Raw genomic sequence first — 7,360 nt, forward strand, 5'->3', positions numbered from 1 at the left:
ATTGTTCCACTACTAAACTGTCTATTCTACAGTTAACAGTCTAATAGTTAACTTGGTACAATCAAAATCCTGGTAATAAATTGTTCAAATAAGGTCTTTAAAAATAGTCGAATTAATTACTTTTGGAGTGTCAAAAATTCGTTGGAAGCACTTGATAAATTGCATGCTCATATTGGTGATTTCGAATCTGTTCAAAGTTTTGATTTTTCTACCCTATATACAACTTTGCCTCATAATCTCATTAAATAAAAATTCACACATCTAATTAAATGGGTATTTAAAATGTCAGAATGCGAATATATATGTTCAAACTCTTTTAGGTATTTTTTTAGTAACAACAAACAAAAGAACTATGTCAATTGGACCTGCTTTGATACGATAACTGCACTTGAATTTTTACTAGATAACATTTTTGTTCGCTATGGAGATTCCGTATTATCGTCAAATTATCGGAATTCCAGTGGGGACTAACTGTGCATCACTTATTGTGGATCTGTTTCTGTATTGTTACGAGTTGCAATTTATGACTAAATTCAGCAAAGACCCATCGAAACAACATTTGATACAAAATTTTAACAACACTTTTAGATATTTGGATGATATATTGGCTCTTAATAATGACGACTTCAGTATGTACACTAAAGAGATTTATGCTGAACAGACTTTAAATAAAGCTAATACTAACAATGAACACTGTCCTTTCTTGGATCTTGATATCTACAGTGTATATCTTTAACGGAAAGCTTAATACCAAAATTTACGATAAAAGAGTGATTTTTTTCATTTCCTATTGTTAATTATCCGTTTTTTGATGGTGACGTTCCTTTGTCACCATCTTATGGTGTTTATATATCTCAACTTGTTCGATTCGCTTGTATATGTAACAACGTATTTGATTTTAACGAAAGAAATCTCTGTATTACTGAAAAATTATCACAAACTTGTCAAAACATTTACTAAATTTTATCATCGGTACAAGGACAACATTCGTAAAAATAAATCAACGTGCAGACATCTTATACGTTCAGGTATTTCACATCCAATCTTTTATTGTTATATTCTATACAAAGCACAAAAATGTCGTCATTCACCTCAAAAGCTAACCAAACCTTTAAACAGACTTGTAAAGAAGGGATATAGTTACGTTACTGTTGTCAGGTCATTAAAGATGGCATTTTTTGGAATTGATATTGATTCACTCATAGGGTCTTTGCATCGAAAATAAAAACAACTATTCTAAAACCAGTTGTTGGTATGATACGGTTTATGTTCTTCTCGTATATTTTATGATGGTAAGATACTCAACCCCTAACGGGAGGGATTGTGCTTGATTTTCAAATGATGAAGACATAATCTTTCAATCAGTTTAAATGAGGTCTGGAGCAGGCATGTCAGTAACTGCTATTAGTCCTTTGTTAATTCATGTCGATCATTGTCATTTTGCTTAGTTTCTTCTGTTACCTATTCTATCATCGGACTCAGACTTCTTTTAAACTGAGTTTTACTGTGTGTATTGCTGTGTGTTTGTTTATTCCATATTGGCCAGAGGTATAGGGGGAGGTTTGAGATCTCACAAAACATGTTTAACCCCGCCCCTTTTTTGCGCCTGTCCCAAGTCCGGAACCTCTGGCCTTTGTTAGTCTTGTATGTTTTTTAATTTTGGTTCATTTATATGCTTTGGAGTTTAGTGTGACGTCGAACTAGTACACATTTTCGTTTAGGGGCCAGCTGAAGCCCGACTCCGGGACGGGGATTTTCTCGTTGTGTTGAAGACCCATTGGTGGCCTTGGGCTGTTTTCTGCTCTTTAACAGGGTTGTTTTCTCTTTGATACATTCCGCGTTTCCATTCTCAATTTTATTAATAGATTTCTCTTTCACCAAAATTTTCATTTCTGTAAATTTGTTGGTTAGTTTAAGTAAACAATGACATCAAAAGCACTATTTTTTGTCAGGGAAGGGCTTCTTTTACATACATTCTAAATTGGAGTGGGTGAATTGGTGGTCTGACACCTAACATTTTTCTTGAATAACTTCTATCAAGATCGATAAATACCTGATACAAACGCCTAGACTTGGTAATGAAAAGAAACAGAATGAAAATAATAATGACGAGTCGAGATAAATCGAAAAATGGAGGCGGAGAAAGACGGGGAATATAACACAAAAAAAACAGAAACGAGAATTCCTGAAGTCATGCCGAACATATTTCCCCTGGCTCTCCAGTAAAAAGACTTCTGAAAATAAATTAAATTTGTGCACAATTTATAGGAGACATTCACATCTTGATGATTTAAAGTCCAACTTATTTGTTGACAAATTAATATACAGAAGAGACACTTAATGATCTATCATTTAGTTTTCAATTCTTTACTGTTTTCAAAACTTAGTATACATGTACCTACTGGTTAGCATTTCAAAAACATTGCCCTCTAGATGTCTTTTGGTTGTTTTACTGTTAGGTTTCTGTCTCGTTAATGTAAACCCTATACCCCCCTTTTATTCATACACATAAACACATATCACAAACATCATTTATATTGTGATACAAAACAGCTTTAAGAATCATACAAGCTTACAGTAAAATACTTCAATATTTATGGGAAGTTTAGGGCAAGTAACTTTTTTCCGGACCAGTAAAATTGACAGTTTTAATTGCTCAGGGCCAAGTGCTCACAATAAATATTTCCACACCCCTGATTTGATATAGTCTTTCGTCCGACTTAAAGAGAAATGTCTAGAAGAACAGTTTTACCACCGTTTTTACCCTATGTTAACCAAATTTAAAACTAGTCTACCATAAAATAATCATGTTGGTATGATCTATTTAGACTCCTAAAATTACAAATGAAGTGTTGATTTAAAATACAAAAGAGAGGTGAAAGATACCAAAGGAATATTCAAACTTATAAGTCGAAAACAAACTGACAATACCATAGCAAAAAAAATGAAAAAACAACAGCACACAAAACACAACATAGAAAACAAAGGACTAAGCAACACTCACCCCACCAATACTCAGGGGTGTCCTAGGTGCTTCGTAAGGGGAAACATATCCTGCTCCACATGTAACACCCGTCTTGTTGCTCATGTAAGTACAAACCCGGTGATAAATCTATTTCGGTAGGACACATTCTAGGAAAAGGGGCAAAGATGTTAATGTTAAATGAAATCACAAAACTAAGTAAAACTGTTGTTTTCAGTCACTTATTTTTCTAATCCTCAGTTAATGAGTTTCTTGTTTATGCCGTATTAAAACTTTTCAAAGATAGCAGGCATATAATAAGTAGTATATTACGTATTTCGGCTTTATAAGACTCAAGGGTGGCAGGCGAAGCGGAATAACTGAAAAGAAAAATCAATTACAAAGCTGGGAAGCATTGACAGACCAAAAATTCCAAAAATTATGCAAAAGTTTGTCATCGACCCGATCGATCAATTGTATCAGTGACATGAAGCATATCCCAGAAGTCGAGTCGACCCATCATATGTGAAAACATATCAAAGATACTTACATGACATAGTACGTCAGACAACGCGTTTGAAACATCATGAAGTTGAGAATTATATTGTTTACGAGGATTTGTTTTCAGGAGACGTTTTCTTGTCACAGCCGAGAAAAAAATTACTAAAAACCTTTCAGTCCGGTAAAGGTTATATTTCAGAAATGTATCTTAGAATGATTTGCCTCTTCCAAAATCTATTTTAAACTGAGTTTCAAAAATCCTTGGAAATTTATCCAAGCACAGTAAATTATAAATGACTTTACCATTACGGCATATTTAAAAGAGTTGGAGTTGAGTTGTTAAAACAGGTCAAAGGATTCAAAATGTACATGCATCTAAACTAACTTTTACAGCTTCATATGTGTACATTGAAGTTCTTTGACCAAATATACAAGTGATGGAAATTGCTATCAACTGCAATGAAAAGGCTTGAATAAATGTATAATAGTACGCATCAGACAATATTTCAGAAAGTCGAGTATAAACATTTTGAGAACAGAAAAAACCAAATGGACCACATTTGAGTATTAAAAGTCGTCTCCTGTAACCTTGAATTAATCAATTACATTTTTTATGTTTTGCAACATTTGAATCAAACAAACAAAAATACACTAGATTGATGTTATAATCAACCACCAAACATACCGATCAAGTGATTCATGTAGAAAAGGAAAACTTTTGGATCAACTCATTTTAAAAAGAATATGTAAGACAATCAACACTCAAAGAATTACCAAACATGAATTTCCAAGTAAGCCAAAAATACAAATTACCTTATTTTAATTCACTTAGTCCTAAAAAAAATCATTTTAAAAATGTATTTAGAAAATTCTGCATCAACATTCACATTATTTTACGCATATTTTTATGTTTTTAATGTCGAAATTCTTATCTTTAACTAAACATTAACCGGTATTGTTCTGACAAAAAGCCAGGATGCCAAATTTGATATAAGTGTCACAAATCGTCATATAACAAGGGATATGTTTCAATTGTCGTTATCAAATCCTGTCCTATTGTTTTCGATTGTGACATCACCGAATAAGAATTATTATCCTGATTTTGAGTTATTTCTCGCAGTTTGATTGGCTGATATTGTCCCAATAAATTTCAGTGAAATTTTTTATTAAGTCAATTGGAATTTTCTCCTTTATTCCATTGACTTAATAAAAAAAAAATCCTAACAATTTTCATCTTTCAACAGTTTTACATTAAATATCTTAATATATTAGGTTGATATTGTCCTAATAATTAAGATTTTAAATACTTTTTTGATACTATTTAAAAAAAAAACATATACATAAGTGGTGTGATAACAAAATCGGGATAAATTTGTTACACAGTGTGCAATTGTCCTAATACGGATTTTATTGACCCGATAAATTCCTTTATTAGGACAATTGCACACTGTGTAACTAATATCATCAAACTCATACTAACCATGGGCGACATGACGTATGCATTAAGTGCAGCAGGATCTGCTCATCTTTCATGACAACCGGAAACACCCAAAGTGGGGTACGTGTTGCTCTGTCTTTAGTTTTTCGACTTTCGTTTTCCAAAACTCATATTTTGAAGAAAATCTGATAACGGATAACGTCATGACAAAAACCGAAAGACGACGAAAAGACAAAGAAATGCAAAATGCTACAAAAAGAACTTTTTTCTCGGAAGAGTCGGTTGTTGGTTTTTGTGGTCTTATGTATTGCTTATATTTTTTTGGTAATTCTTGTTATCCTTTTATGCATTACACTAATAGAGAAGGCAAGTTTACAGTAAATATCCTTACAAACATATAATATTACAAAGTCTACTAAATGGTTGAGGAACTCTTTTTTCAAATTATCAACACATTTTTCCATCAGCAATCAAAATGAGCGTCATGGTTAGTAGACACGATGTGAATCAAATATTAATTTTTTAAAATACATGATTTGTGGAGAACATGTATTCATCATTCTCAATTAAAGAAAGTTTTAAATATTATGCAAATTTTATTGTAAAAAAAATGAACAACTGCGATGCGAATACCGTGCTTTATGCAAGGACAAATCATACTTGTGCAAACAAAACTCTGAATCCAAAAATATGAATGACGTTATCCAGATGCTTGATTCCTTTTCAAAGAATCTTATGTGTTGTTTCGTATGTGAATCAACCGTGGTTCTTTTTTTTTCTCTCGAAAAATGCAGGAATAATACAAGAAAGTGGCGTAACCTCGTGTCCAGCTTTATAGAAATATATAAGCCTTGAATCCGTGTACGGTCAAAAATTCAAGAAAACAGGTAAAATATAAGTTATTCAGCCTAAAAATTCAAACTCTATTAAGGTGTTTCCCTATATTAGAACAAATCATGGATCTGGCTTTTCAAGAATTTTGGTTCTTTTTATATAACCACTATACCACCGTTACGGTTCGGTTTTTTTAAATTAAAAAAGCCGAAAATTTTCAAAGTTGACAGTGTTCTTTTGTACAAGAACAGAAGTCAAATAACGTGTATAATGCACTTATATGTGTAAAAGTTGTTGATGACGTGTATAAACTAACATATTGGAATATTTGTTTTATGGGAAGGTATAATCCTATTGAAATTGTATCGTCAAAATAAATTCAATATGACCGCTTTATGCAAATTGGCATAATTTTGCCATATGTGCTGATCTCCTTTTGCTTTGCCCCTTGTTTAAGAATTCATATCTTCGACATAATATATGCTGAATAGCAAAATAAACGCACCAAATCTATTAATTTCTTTGGAGTGAACAATTCTTTTCTATGTAATTTTTGAAAGTGAATAAAAGGAGCCAAAATTATGAGTCATAAACATCAAATTCTGTAAAAATGTTTTTTTTCTAAATTTTCATTTTTGACTTCTAAATAAAAGAAAAACCTATTTTCAACCCCAGGAACCATTGCTACCAAATTCGTGACAAACTAAAGTCACATGTATCTTTTAACCTGAAAACAAGGAATATTACTTCAGTGTTTGTTTTCTTAACCGAATTGTTTTCCAATGATCAGTTTTGAATTGACTATTCTCAGACTTTTGATTTGTGATTTTTTTTTAAATTTAATTCCCAAGTGTTGCCACTTAAACAAACATTCTTTGTAAACCCGTGAATTATCTTCAAGCCTATGTTTGAAATATTCTAAATTTTAACAAATCTTTAACAAAAAACATAAAATTATGAAACAACTGTTTATGGGAAGAAGTGGTGCGTTATTAGTACTTTTCACTTTAATATAAAATATAATATGATATAATACAAAAGATCCCATTTTTGACATTTTGAACTTAATTTGAAAGGATCTATGTATTATTATCGGCTCCTTGTATAAATCATTATACAAATTTAGTTTACAGTGATCTGCAGGTGATTGTCTATATGATTGAACATTTTTGTTTTTAGTTGCCAGACGACAGTCTTTTTGTCTATTCAGCACTTTACGGGCTGTTAATTAACAAGACAGTTTTCAATTTGTAATTATACTGCATAACTTTGTACATTTTAATACAGTCAAGTTCCTTATTTGTTAAAATGTGTACTCTAGTAAAGTAATGGATCGCTATTAAAATGGCGGACTCCTCTTGCAAAGCGCAGGATGAAAATCTATGTATGCTGTGCGAATGTTTAAAGTGCAGCGATTCACTATGTAATGACTGTAAGAAGGTCCACGAGAAACTTTCGTCAACAAAAAATCATGAGGTCGTTTCTTTGGAACAGTAAAATGAAAACCTAACGCATCAAACAACGACTTCATACACTACATGTAATCTCCATAAAAAAACATGCAAAAAACTGTTCTGTGGAGATTGTAATGTTGCTATTTGTAGGAAATGTGTGAAAGAAAAATT

Source organism: Mytilus californianus, unplaced genomic scaffold (genome assembly GCF_021869535.1).
Source record: "Mytilus californianus isolate M0D057914Y unplaced genomic scaffold, xbMytCali1.0.p SCAF_5, whole genome shotgun sequence".
Taxonomy (NCBI): Eukaryota; Metazoa; Mollusca; class Bivalvia; order Mytilida; family Mytilidae; genus Mytilus; species Mytilus californianus.